Source organism: Phocoena phocoena, chromosome 15 (genome assembly GCF_963924675.1).
Source record: "Phocoena phocoena chromosome 15, mPhoPho1.1, whole genome shotgun sequence".
Taxonomy (NCBI): domain Eukaryota; kingdom Metazoa; phylum Chordata; class Mammalia; order Artiodactyla; family Phocoenidae; genus Phocoena; species Phocoena phocoena.
Genome location: NC_089233.1, coordinates 22,501,273 through 22,515,591, shown reverse-complemented (window position 1 = coordinate 22,515,591; position 14,319 = coordinate 22,501,273).

The window sequence follows — 14,319 nt, the reverse complement described above, 5'->3', positions numbered from 1 at the left end:
TGATATCTTGCCCTGGTTCCTGCTCTGGTCTTCAAGCTCCTCAGCCTTTGACTGAGAGGAAATGACTTCATTCATAGGTGCTAACCCATGTAAATTAGGCTGATGTCTTGACACAGAAAATCTTTCCTGCCCTCTTAATCTGTTTCACCCTATGCTCTGCAGGTTCCGTGACCTGGTGTTCGTAGCAGAGAACAATGTCCTTTTGTGGCCATGTCTATGATGAGTAAGCCTCACCCACCCCAAGCAGCCCTGGGCTCCCTGAGGTCACACACCAACCAAAGGCTTTGGGTCCTCGGCTTCCAAGCCAGATGTCGTTCTCACATTAATGCATAACATTTCAGAAGAGGGATTTTCTGTTCCTGCTTAGTCCCAGGTACCACTCCTGCAGCCTCCCAGGGACGACCATGTGCTCTAGACATGTCGGGGCAGCCGACTCAGTGCTTGGGAAGTGGAGCTTCGTAGGCTGGCATTTGGGAATATCTGGACCCATGACGGCTCTTCTGACCTCAGCGCCTCCCACAGACAATGGCTGTGAGTGGGTAAACTGACGTTGTTAGATGTCTCCTTAAAAGCGACATCAGCTCTTATGTATTGGAGTGGGGCAGCTCGGAGGTCAAGGCATGCTTTACCTACACAGGGCATCATGGGACACACCACAAGACCTCAACAGCCACCCTGACAAGCAGGAAGGCAACTGACAGTAACAGTTAAAGCCTAAAATGCGTGCAACGTGAAGTCTCTGTAAAACTTCTGATCGTGCCACCTGCACTGTTACAGAAGTTCGTCAGCGACTCATCGTTGGAGCAATAAGATCACCCACAAATAGCCAGTTCACGTGCTGACATATCGGTGCCAGGACGTGAATGGGAACCCAGAACATCAGAAGAAAGACAGTAGAGCAAAGTGTTTAAAAACCAGGCAAGCGTCGGTTCAAATCCTGACTCTGCCACTTCTGAGGTATATGACTCGAGTTAGACTCTCTTCTCTGAATCCTAGTTTCCTAATTGGTAAAATGGAGATGATGACTGTTTCTTCCTCACAGGACTGTTGTGAGGTTTATGTGAATTTGTGATCACGAATTCCTTAGCATTGTCTCAGCAGAAAGTAAGCTCTGAATAAGTAGTAAGTGCATAAAAAGAAGAAGAACCTGCACAGTTCTTCCTTTTGTGTACATTTCACAAGAGCTGAGGCGAGGCTGTGGGTCCTTGGAGGTGCTCCTTTACCACAGAGTGAACGTTTTAATCCAGGCTACCTCTGTTGCTGTTGCCTCCCTGCTTGTTCAAGGTGCTGCCGGTGTGTCTCATGATGTGTTGGGCGTGTAAAGCATGTCTTGACCTCAGAGTAGCCCCACTCAATCAGTAAGACTACAACTTACCAGGGCCTTCTATTAATGGGCATGGTAGGCTTCAGCTAGTGGAAAGATGCCCCTGCATTTTCTCCTTCTCTTCTGTGTCTTAGACTCTTGTCTTAGATATGGATGATGGTATCAAGGGCTCAGAAAGGTGGCTTAGCCCTGCAAGACACGCACACATCACAGTGAGATGAAGTACAATGTAACCTAGTGACGGGGCATGGGTCTGGATTCCAGCTCAAGTGGGTTTGAGTCCCTGTTCAGCCACCAACTGCCTGGGTGAACTTCAGTGAGTCATCCCATTTCCAAGAACCTCCATCTTGTGGAGAGAGTTGGAGTATTGGAGGAGTGAGATACTTGTCTAAGGTCACCCCACTGGCAAGCCAGGAAGTTTAATTCAGCCCTAGGACTGTGTGACTCTAAAACCTAGCATCTTGCTCTAGTATCAGACTATTCAGTAAAATCTTTTACTATTCAAGTATGGCAAGGCCAACAGATCAGGAGATTGAACAGATTGAAACATATTGAACAGATTGAAAAGACAGTTTGTTACTCACAGTCTCCAGGAGCAGGGGGTCTGCCACCCTATGCAGGGCCACATGGGGTAGTACCAGGGTTGGTCAGGAGGCAGCAGAGCAGGAGGAAAGCATGGCCTGAGTTGTCTAGTACCTGGCTGTGGGGTGATTAAGACAGGAGAATATGGGCATAAGTATAAGAATGCAATAAAGGAGACGGTTAGAGGGTGGGTAGTTTGCGTATGAGAAGTGCTCCCAGGAAAGCAGCTTGCTGTCTCCAGGAATCAGCTAGCTCCGGGAGGGGCAGTCTTTTCCAAGTCAACAAGCTCTCTAAATGTCAAAGCATAATAAAATACAGAAAATAAAAACCACGATTAATACAACTATCCTTGGTGAACTTTCCAAGCCACACAACCATTCTTATACCAGTGGGGTTTTCAGAAGAGTTGGCATGATTTATGTCTATTTGTAATACAATTGCAACTATGAAGTACACAATGACATGGTTTTAACCACCAAATAACCACCTTCAAAAACAATTACAGGTATAAAATATACTCTAAAATTCCCAGTAGCTTTTCTATAGATCAGTAAAAATTAATAATAAAATTATAATAAAATTCTGAGCACAAACATAAAATATCTAGATATAAATTTAATAAGAAATGTGTTATTCTATGTTGTGTGAAACTGCAAATCTTTATTGAAGGGTATAAGAGATAAATAAATGGAATCTATGTTTTCAGTATTAGATACATGCCAATTTAGCCCAAATTATATGAACATTATGTGATATTAATTAAAATATTAGCAGAATTTTTATTATTACTTGACAAAATAATAAGCTCATCTGGAAGAATAGATAACTGAAAACAATTCAAGGATTTTCTGAAAAAAGAAGAGCAGTGAAAGGATTTCTTCTAACAAAGTGTGTCTACCTAACACAAATATGTAAGTAGTTTATATATTATAAATGTATTTCAAATCAGAGGGAAGAGTTAATTGTAAAATGAATTAACTTTATGGGAAAAAATAAGTTAGAGCCTTACCTCATACCTTATACCAAAATAAATTTCACATTGTTTAAATACTTATAAAAATAAGCAAATAACCACAAAATTTCCATAGAAATATATAGGTGAAAGCTCTATCGTCTCAGGAGCGGGGAAGGCCTTTTAAACTTTGAAATCAACACCTGAAGCCATCAAGAAAAAACCACTGATATGTCCATCAACAGATGAATGGATAAAGATGATGTGGTGCATATATACAATGGACTACTACTCAGCCATAAAAAAGAATGAAATAATGCCATTTGCGTAATGTGGACGCAAATAGAGATTATCATACTAAGTGAAGTAAGTCAGAAAGAAAAGACAAATACTGTATGATATCACTTATTTGTGGAATCTAAAATATTACACAAATGAACTTATCTATGAAACAGACTCACAGACGCAGAGAACAAACTTGTGGTTGCCAGGAGGGAAGAGGAGTGGGAGAAGGATGGAGTGGGATTTGGGGATTGGCAGATGCATAGTATTATATGTAGAATGGATAAACAACAAGGTCCTACTGTATAGCTCAGGGAACTATATTTAATATCTTGTGATAAACCATAATGGAAAATAATATGAAAAAGAATGTATATGTATGTATAACTGAATCACTTTGCTGTACAGCAGAAGCGGTGAATACTTGAATAAAATAAATTTTTAAAAAAATGAAAAGGGCTTCCCTGGTGGCGCAGTGGTTGAGAGTCCGCCTGCCGATGCAGGGAACACGGGTTCGTGCCCCGGTCTGGGAAGATCCCACATGCCGCCGAGCAGCTGGGCCCATGAGCCATGGCCACTGAGCCTGCGCGTCCGGAGCTTGTGCTCCTCAACAGGAGAGGCCACAACAGTGAGAGGCCAGCGTACCGCAAAAACAAAACAAAAAAAAACGCTGATGGACTTTGTTACACACAAGTTAAACTCTGCACAGCAAAGGAGAACAAAGTTAAAGGACAAAAGACACATTAAGAAGAGTACTTACAGCATACAATCTTTAAGATTTAAAATGGCAGTGTATCAAGTTACTCCAATGGGAAAAAATGAGCAAGATACCTAATATACAAATTCATAAAAAATGTGTTTAATGAACATTTAAACTTAATATAAATGAAATGTATTAAAAATGACAGTAATGTGATCACCATTTTTTTCTGCCATCAGATTGTCAAAAAATATAAAGATGGCTCATACACAAAACTGATAAGTTTGTAAGGAAATAGGCAGGGTCGTGCACTGCTTGTGAAAGCAAATTGATCCTTTCTTTTCCTTTTTTTTGGTAATGTGAGTCGAAGTCTTTAAAAGACCCATATCCCCTGGAACAACAGTTTCACATCAAGAAATTTATATGAAAGAAATAGTAAGAGGAGAACACTCATCTTTCTGTGGAGGGATAATCACCACATCTTTAAATTACTTTTTAAAATAATAATGAATAAGTGGAAACAACCTAAGTGCCCAGTGATAGGGGATTGCTTAATTACTTATTTCTGGTACTTTTTTACAATGGAATATTATACAGCCATTAAAAATTATGTGCATTAGACAAACACATACACACACTCCCACACAAGAAAGATCTCCACACTATAATTATAATTAGAAAAAAGAAGTTTGCAAAATAGTTTGCATAATACAATCCCATTTTAGTAAGAAGTAATATAATCCTTTTTTTGGAAGAAGATCTAAAAGATTTGACATCAAATTGTTAATAATGATTATTTCTGTGTGGTGGATTAAAGGTGGCCTTTATTTTCTTCTATATATTTTTTCTATATCCTGAAATTATTGCAAGGGATATGCATTTTTATAATCTGAAAAACACTATAAATCTATGAAAAGGTGATTTCTCAGCTGTTTTTCCGCTTAACAGGAGCCTTCAGATGGTTGGTAGTGGAGAGCATGGAGGGTGAAACTGGGTAAAAGAATTCTGTTTCCTGCTCTCCATTCTGCTTGCCGTAGATCAAAAATCAGGAGAGAAATTCCTTTGCAGAGCATTCATTGCTCTGACCTTCACTGTTGAATGAAATTAGAAGGCCTGTTGAAAAGAGAATGTTTTCCCTCCAAGTTTGCTATAAATATTTAAAGTGGAAAATATGGATTATGTCAAATGTGGTTGAGGAAACCAGCACAGAAAGCCCAGGATCTGTGCAGACACAAGCGTGGGGAGGAGGGTAAGTGAGGGGCGTTGGCTGTCTGAAGGCTCAGCTGACTGGGGGTTACTTCCAGAGATCAGTGGTGCTGATGTTGCCGAAATGACCAGCCTTGCTGTACAGCCTGAGTCTTCTTATGCTCCACCATTGGGATGCAAGCTTTGGGATCAGGAGGGTAGTTCATGATTTATTTTGTTTGAAATACAAGCAGAAAAGGAGGACATCCCCACTGGCGTAATTCTGGGGCCTTTAAGAGAGTGATTCCTGCTCATTAAGTGGCATTTGCTCCCCTAAACAAGCCAGTCTTGGGTGTCCCTCTACCATGCAGACATATGAGCACATCCTTGGGGTCTCTCTCTGCTGCTTCTCATCCAGGTAGGTGCAGAGACGTTAAACAGCTATCCATCCTCACCAACGCACCCAGTATGTTTATAAATCAGACACTCACCCCAATTTCCAGCTCAACCAGATTTCTGGGACTCTGGGTGCCATTTTCCCCCTTGGAGAGCTAAGATGCTGGGATGTTGGAAGCAGAATCAGAATAGTGAGATCGAATCACCATCCATCCCCCCTCTCATTAGATATTTATTGAGCATAGACGATGAGCCAGGCATGAGAACCCCAGAGATGACTGTGGTGTGATCCCTGCCCTCAAAGAGTTCACAGTCTAGGGCTTCCCTGGTGGCGCAGTGGTTGAGAGTCTGCCTACCAATGCAGGGGACACGGGTTCAAGCCCTGGTCTGGGAAGATCCCATGTGCCACGGAGCAGCTGGGCCCGTGAGCTACAAATACTGAGCTCTGCGCGTCTGGAGCCTGTGCTCCGCAGCAAGAGAGGCCGCGACAGTGAGAGGCCCGCGCACCGCGATGAAGAGTGGCCCCCGCTTGCCACAACTAGAGAAAGCCCTCGCACAGAAACGAAGACCCAACACAACCAAAAATAAATAAATGAATAAATAAATTAAAAAAAAAAAAAAAAAAAGAGTTCACAGTCTAGTGCGGGAGATAAATATGTGAACCAGTAATTGTAGTACCGCACACACAGTAGGTAAAAGAAAGACCTACGACATGTCATCAACACCCAGAGAAAGAGGAAGCTAAATAATTTTGGAAAAAAGTGGTGTCAGACAAGCCTTCCTAGTGGAAAGGATTTTGACCTGGATCTTGAGAAAAGAATAAAGAAGTACATGCAATAGTTTGATACACTGAAGTCCGCAGCATGTTTTGAACATTCCAGAAACCCGATAAGCATTTGTTGAATGCATGACTGTGCAAACAAAGAATTAATAAATGTGTGCAGGGAAAGAGGTTAATGACGAGGAAGAAGAGTGTCTCAGGAAGGGGTTTGGAGATTTGAGGCTGGAAAGGAAGTTTAGGGTCAAGTTGTGAAGAGATCTAAGTATTTTCCTAATGAAATTGGACTTTTCCTTGTTTGATGAGCTTGAGCTCATGTAGGGATGCAGGTAGATGGAGCCTCCACCATCTGGAGGTGGGGAAGCCACAATGGGTCATGGCTCTTGAAGCTCTGGACGGCGTCCACCTGAAGTGGCACAGCTCACTTCCACGTGCATTGTATTGGCCTCTGCACATCAAAGGGCCTTATGGAGACAGAGAAGCAGAGCACTATTTTGTGCTCAGGGGGAAGAGAAACAAAATACTGGTGAAGAGCACCACAGATGGCCCCAGAAGTAGAAGAGTGCTTCCCACTTATTATTTCCTACTAATAAGGGTTACTTTAGGTAAGTCACTAAACCTTTCTGAGCTCCTTTTTTTTTTTTTAAGTAAAAAGAAGTATAGAACTTAAAGAGCTCTAGAATTCTATTCTATTTCTCTTTCTTCTTCTGTCCTTCCCTCTCTGATGATAAGGTGGGGTGTGACATGACTGGGTACAAAAGGGTCAGGTTCTTTCATAGAGCACAAGCAGACATCCCAATGAGCCCGAGAGCAAAGGACAAAACTTAACCTCGGAGTCTATAAAAAATTTACAGAATTGCAGAGTGCCAAGCAAAAATATAAAGAGTTCTCGTTCTCTGCACTCCGGGAAATTATTGAAGCCATAAAGATTCCTGCTCTTGCAGATGAGGCAGTCGGTGTGTGGAGCAGAGCAAATCAATAATGTCATACTTCTCATCCAGATCAAAACACTCAAGGAAATAACTGCAAAGTAAGAGGGGGACAAAGTCTGTCTCAGTCGATCACTGCCCTGGGCAATGCCATAGCAGAACACGGCCTAATAGTCTGGCCTGGAATTTTAAAAGCCAGGAAAATGCTTAATCAAAATTTGGAGCCATTGTAGCTCCTATCGGATAATTACTCAGCACTTTGGCAGAGGATAGCCTTGGAGAAAGAATCTGATGGGGGCTGTGCATATTAAAGTGAATGCTGGTTTCATAACTCTAAAGGATTCTCAGCAGAGAAAGGGACAAAAAGAGTTCCCTTTTGGAGGACTGAGAAACTAGGCATCACAAGGTGATAACTATAAGAGATTACATGTGCCTTGTTCACTGTTGTGTCCTCTGCCTTAGCAAGAGGCCAGGCCCATCCTTTCATTTTTGCCTCTGACATAATTTATTAAACATCTACTATGTGACAGGTACAGTTTTAAGAGCTGGAGTATAGCAATGAACTAGACAAAGTAGGTGTCTGCTTTCCTGGAGCTTACATTGTATTGAGGAAGACAGATAATAAACAAGAAAATAAATTTGATCATAAGATAGTGGTAAATGCTATGAAGACAATAGAGTCGAGTAGTGAGCAGGGGGTCTAGGATGCCCTAGGATGCTGAGGACTCTTCTGAGAGGAGATATTCAAACTAAGACTGGGAAGATAGAAGGATTCAGTCATGACATACAGAAGGAAGAACATTCCAGGCAGAGGGAACAGCAGGCCCTGAAATGGGAACAAACTTGGCATGTTTGAAGAACTTCAAGAAGGCCAGTGTTGGGAGGCCAGTCATGGGAGCAGAGGGCAGAGGGGTGGGTATGGAACCAGAGGGTGTACAAACCTACAGGCTATAGGAGGACACATAGTAGGTGCTCAATAAGTGTTTGCTGAATGACAGACTAACCAACTGACTGAAGTGATTGAATGTAGCAATTTATCCTGGGCTGTACAGATATTTGATAGTTGTGTTGAGACTAGAACTCGAGACGCAGCCTCAGGGTTTTACATAAGATCACAATAATCCCTGGTAAATGGGAGTAGTAGGGAGTAGTAGATTTTGGCGTGATAAATACACTGTCTTTTATTTATTGAGCCCTTATATTCATACATGTTTAACCTTCCCACATCTCTGTGGATAACTGTTATTATTCTTTCTTGATAAATGAGGAAATGGAGGCTCAGAGTTTGACTTCAGTGATCACCAGCAGAGAATGGTCAATGGATTGGTGGTTTCCTGATAGAGTCTTTATTTTGTTCACTGCTATATCCCCAGCTCATAGCAACCAATCAATACATTTTGTTGAATGAACAAATAAAGCCATATTTTAACAGAAATGAAATCGTACTATACAAATTGCTTCTGAACCTACTTTTTCTCATTGTGAATGTTTTTTATCATCAGTAAAAATCTTCATTGTCATTTTTTTTTTTTTTTTTGCGGTACGCGGGCCTCTCACTGCTGTGGCCTCCCCGGCTGTGGAGCACAGGCTCCAGACGCGCAGGCTCAGCGGCCATGGCTCACGGGCCCAGCCGCTCCACGGCATGTGGGATCTCCCCGGACCGGGGTACGAATCCGCGTCCCCTGCATCGGCAGGTGGACTCTCAACCACTGCGCCACCAGGGAAGCCCCATTGTCATTTTTAATGACTACATTGTATATCATTGTACAGATGTATCTCCAATTATTTTACCAATCCCTATTATTGGATATTTGGTTGTTTCCATATTTTTGCTATTGCAAATATCTCTGCCAATAAAAAATCCTTGACATGACATCTTTACACATCTGTCTGATTTAGTTCTTGAGATAAACCCCCTGAAGCAGAAATGCTGGATGAAGTAGATGCACGTTTCAGAAGCTTTGCATACACAAACCCAAACTGCCCTTTGGAAAGGCTGGGTCTATTTCAGCATGTTCTGTTTGGGATGTTACCCTTAAGGGGCATAGGTGTAATAAACTACTGTGTATTCAGAGAACAGGATCCCAAAGTATGCTTGCCATGTTAAGGGCATAACGGAAACCAAATTTTATGAGAAGTAGTCAGTGTCAAGCTTAAATGGTAGAGGGTCTGGGAGACTAGGCTGGGAGTACTCAGCCACAGAGACATTCCTGCAGAAGAAAAGGCCTCCCGGAGCAGCCATGAGCTGAAAACATTTGTCATTGAGTCATTTCATGAGTTGGCTTTGTATGTTTTTTCCCATTTGCTTTTGTTTCTCTGGATAACAAACTGGACTTGTAGAATGAGGGTGATCTTTGGAGATGCCCAGACGTGAGTTTGAATCCAGACTGCATTTACTTACTGTATGTCCTTGAGTGGTTTTCAAACATTTCTGAACCAGGTTAAGCCCCTTATGTCCCAAATGTGCCTCCTCGGATATTTGTGAGAAGCTCTTAGGGGACCCTCTGAACTGGCAGGCCTTCTCCTGTCTCCCCGTCATGTTGCCATGCCAAAGCCCCTTAAGGGTCAATAGTCTGGTGGCCAAAACTGTCCTCTGCTGCTGAGTCCTGTGCACTCTGGCCTCAGCGATGGGACACCATTCTCGTTCATTCATTCAACACATATTTATCGAGCACCTACTACGTTCCAGGTACTGTCCTAGATGCTCGAAATTGAAGAGTGAGAAAAACTGAACATGGTTCCTGCCCTTGTGGTATTTATTGTCTAGTAGGGGAGAAAGATTCTGATCAAACAATCCCATGAATAAATATGTAATTACAAACCATGCATATGATAATTCAGGGATTATGAGAGAGCATAGGAAGAATCTACTGGGTCTGGGGGGTGAGGGTTAGGAGAGTCTGGGAGGGTTTTCTTGAGGAAGTGATATTCTAGATGATAGGTCAGAGTGAGCACGAGTGTACAGGCAAAAGGGGCAGAGGCAGGCATTCCAGGCTGAGAGAAGGTGTGTGCAAAGACCTGGGGCAGCAAGGAATGTGGCATATTTGTCAGGGTCTGAAGGAAGGCCAGAGTGACACGTCTACTTCTTCCTAAGTGTGGAGCAGGTACTTTGCCTTCATTTCCCCAATAGAAGAGAGACCAGGATTAGCTATTCACAAGCTTTTATGACAGCTTGGGGCTAGTTGAGAAGAAAGAAAATAGAGAATAATTATGACCGAACAGGTCCAGATGTGTCTTCCGCTTCTCTGGACTGCGTGGCTCTGGGTGTCCCTCTCAGTATGGCTGCACCATGACTGGGCCCAAGTCCCCCCTTCCCTCACCAGAAATACTCCTGGCATCTCTACACGGTGGGGTCCAGACCCAGCTGACCCCCAGTTCACAGAGGAGAGACCATTTTCCATCCAGCTCATTTAAGGTCTGTTTTCAGAATCCTCGTTTCCTGCTCCAGGGCTGGCCGCCCTCCAGGAGGGCTGACTGCAGGAGCACCCCTTCTTTTCAGGGGAAGCTCCACAGTGCCTCCCCACCCCCAGGGCTGTGACCTGTCCCTGCCACACATGTGGGACTATCCTACATCCCGTCCTTTGGGTTATTTTATATTAAGCAAAGTTGGAAATGACGCATGCACATCCCAGTCCAGGTGAGGCTGCACCTCTCTCAGAGCATTTCATTTTCAGCCTTTTCTTATCATAGGTTCAAAAATCTTGGGGCCTGGTTTCATTTAGAATCACCTGATATGACACATATTACTGGTGGTACCCAGTACCACCATTCGTTATCTTCTGTGATGGAATTAGAACCTCTGATTTCTCATTGGGTCTATCCCACCTGGATTAAAGATTACAGTTTCCAGCCTCCCTTGCAGTTGGGTGTAGTCATTGACTAAGTTCTGGCTAATGGGAATTGTGCAGCTATGCCATCTATAAGTTCATGTCCTTAAAGGAAAGGGGCATTCTTTTTCTCTAGTCCTCTTCCTAGCTGGCTGGAATGTAGCAACGCACCATCTTGGACGAGGTGAATGAGGGCAACACCTAAAGATGGCAGAGCAACAAGATAGAAGGAACCTGGGAATTCTGACATCCTGGAGCCCCCATCCCAACCCTGGACAGCATATTCCTCGACTGTTAAATGACAGAGAAATGGGGGACTCTGTTTTAGCAACCAAACTTGTAACTTAATTATATAATTTATCATTGTGTGAGATGTATGGCACATAGTAGGTGCTCACTAAATTGTAGCTATCATTTATTTTTAGAGTTCTCCAGCTGACAGTGGGGATGAAATTGCAGGCACTTAGGAATGTCCTTATGGGGATAACCTTTAAATGAGGTACCTTACTGGTGATGGAGCAATATTGGATTAAGATAGATCTTTACAGAAAAAAAAATGAAATAGACAGTAATACATTTGGTAAATCTGTGTGAATGCATGAGACATATTTTATGAGGTAATGGGGATTTAAATGTGAATTTCGGCTAAAACAAAGTGAAAGCATTGATTGTCTTGCAGGGGATTGGGGCTGGGAGGGAGGAAACTGTGGAGTCTCGGGAGGCTGTTTAACTTGAAGGTGATCGGCATCCTTTGTGCTGCATCTGACACCATAGCCCAGAGCATGCCCTGCTTTCCACATTTCTGTCTGACCTCTGTTTGTCAGTCAGGGAAGACTCACCAGTCACAGTGAGAGCTAAGACTTTTCTTATAGGCTCAATGACCCTCAGGGAAGGAGACAGGGAGAGGATTAGGTAGGGATTTGAGATTTTCACTGATCTACCCAAATAGTCAAGCACACCAGGATGGCATTGAACCTCTTGAATGGCTGAGCCATCACCCCATACTATAGCCTTCTGTCCTAGAGGTCTTTCTTGGTGGCGTGGGCAGAAGCCCAGACCTCCAGTAGAATCCTTGAACCCCAGGCAAAGCTCCTTAGCTACACCTGGAATTCCCTCTCAGTAGATTAGTGCATGTGTTTTGGATTCAGGGAGAACTGAGATGAATTTGTACTCTGCAAATTCCCTACCAGGTGTGCGAACCTAGACAGGTAAATTGAGCTTTTTGAAGGCTGTCTTCACTTGTAACATAGGATTCATATCTTATTCACATCACGGTGGTAAGTGCTTATTATTAACCTCCAGCTTGGCTTGGAAGAATAGTCTCAGGATGAATTGATCAGCTCACCGAAAATAAATACGCAAGCTCGATAGACGATATGAAGTTCAGCGGCACAGCCAAATCTGTCATTGATCGGCCCTGTGAGAAATCAGGTGGGAATGGGCACTGGACTTAGCAGAGGGAATGGCTTCCAGGCCTGGCTCTACTGCTCAGCGTTCGACATTAACTGTGTTCTTCATGTCCTCTGGGCCTTCATTTCCTCATCTCTAAAATCCCTTCCAGGAGAGAAGACCTAACTTCTTTGCAGTTAACACTTAATTCTTTGGGGGTCCTTCATTTGGCAGGAAGAGTTGATAAAGTGAATAATAAACTAGTTTTGGATGATAAAAATTTTTTTTTAAATAAAATAAAATCCCTTCCATGATCTCTGTTTGTCCAGCAAAACCTGGACATCAATGGTATGACCTGGCCACAGTCCCAGTGAAAATCAGTAAAGGCCAACGTGGTACCAGAATCCTGGTCTGGAGCTTTTTTCCAGTGCTTTCGACATCTTGAGAATGCCAACTTAGCGCTCATTGCACGCTCGGTGCGGTGGTAGGTGCTATGGGAACAAAGATGAGGAAACAAGGTCCCTGCCCTCAAAGGGCTTAGTTTAGATGGTGAGACACAAACACAAACAAGGTCATTGACCGATGCCCCCCGAATTCTTCTCCTACTCAGCGTCGCTTCCCTTGTGAAGAGAAGCCCTGTGAGCCTAGGACAGGCTCAGGCCTTGTCTCCTGCAGCTCTGTTCTCTCTGCACCTCTGGGCTTTTGCGCATGGGACCCTCTTCCTTCTAATCTACTAGCTTGGCTCACTAATGTTTACTGGGCACCATACCATGTTAAGTGCTTTATTTTAATGATCTCTTTAAAGCCCAACAAACACCTTATGAACTATTATTTTTATTCCCACTTTGCAGTTGAGAAAACTGAGGCACAGAGAAATTTAACTTGCTGCAAACACATAGATAGGAAGTGGCAGATCTAGAATTGGAACCCAGGGAGTGTGGATGGCTGTGCTCTCAGTTGTTAGCTACTCAGCAGCTATTTCCTCTATGTTTCTGCCAGTCTCTTCTTTGGGTAACCTGGAGAGGTCCCCGAAGCTGAGGATTTAACGAGGTCATTACTGACAGTGGTGACTGGCTGATACCCCATCTGTGTAATAAAGGCCTTTGGGCTCTCCCGTCCCAGGTGAGGTCTCACCCAGGTTTTGCTACGAGTCCCAAAGGGGTTTCACATGAGCTCTGAAATGATTTGCTCAGGGTGTGTTTGCCCCGGCCCCTCTCTAGTGGCCACCTCTCGCCAGCTCCTGCTGGAACCACCTTGACAACATTGATGTGTATGTTAGGGTGGTGTCGCCAAGTGCTCCTGAAAGCTGGAATTCTTTAACAACAGCAACATCAAAAAACCAGCCAGCATTTAGCAAACACTCTGTATACCCAGGTAAGCATTCTGCATGTGAGAACTTACTTATTTCTCATGGCAGACTTAGGAGGTTTTCATTATTAATATACCCATTTTACAGATGAGAAAAACAAGGCTCACACAGGAGAAGCAACTTACCCAAAGTTTGTTAGAAAGACACAGAGCCAGGGTGTGAACCCAGGTGGCCAGCCCAGAGCCTGCAGTCTGCCCCACGTGGGAGGGCCACATTCCCAGTCTTTCCTGAGCAGAAGCCACACTGTGTGCTGTGCTGACAAGAGTCAAACGCTGCCCTCCCCGTGCACATGCCCCACTTTGTCCCCTGGTCTCCAAAGCTGTCATGTCAGGGCCGCTTGAGCCTCAGAGATGCTCCTTCGGCATCTCTCTCCTCAGGGCTCAGACCCCAGCCTTGAGGCCAGTGAGATCCCCACATCTTCCTCGTTAATCAACTCCTGCACGCGGATTACCTTGGGGCTGCTGACCTCTCAACCTATCTGCCCTGCAAGGTAGCCTGAATTCCCTTTTTCTCAGGCAGAACCTGTTACATCAAACAAACAACAAAAATTCCTATGAAATCTTGACTCCCTTGACTTATCATTTTTCTCAGTGTCCCCTCTTTGCA